A 299-nucleotide genomic window follows, 5' to 3' on the forward strand; every position below is an offset into this window, starting at 1 on the left:
TTAATCGATTATGCCAATGGTTAATCGATTACCTGGGCTTAATTTTTGAAAATTCAAATTTTTTACTGATTTAATCGATTAAACAGCCCGTTAATCGATTACTTGGGCAACTTTTTTTGAAAATTCAAATTTTACACTGTTTTAATCGATTAAAACATCCCGTTAATCGATTAAAACCAGTACGTTAAAGGCAGATAGTGTCTCGGTTCTGTACTTTTTTTCGACACTCTCGCAACCTCACTGTCCTTTAAGTCTCTGAAACAGTAACCAAACTAATCCAAGTGCAATAGGATTAAGTA

Source organism: Lupinus angustifolius, chromosome LG11 (genome assembly GCF_001865875.1).
Source record: "Lupinus angustifolius cultivar Tanjil chromosome LG11, LupAngTanjil_v1.0, whole genome shotgun sequence".
In the NCBI taxonomy this organism is placed as follows: domain Eukaryota; kingdom Viridiplantae; phylum Streptophyta; class Magnoliopsida; order Fabales; family Fabaceae; genus Lupinus; species Lupinus angustifolius.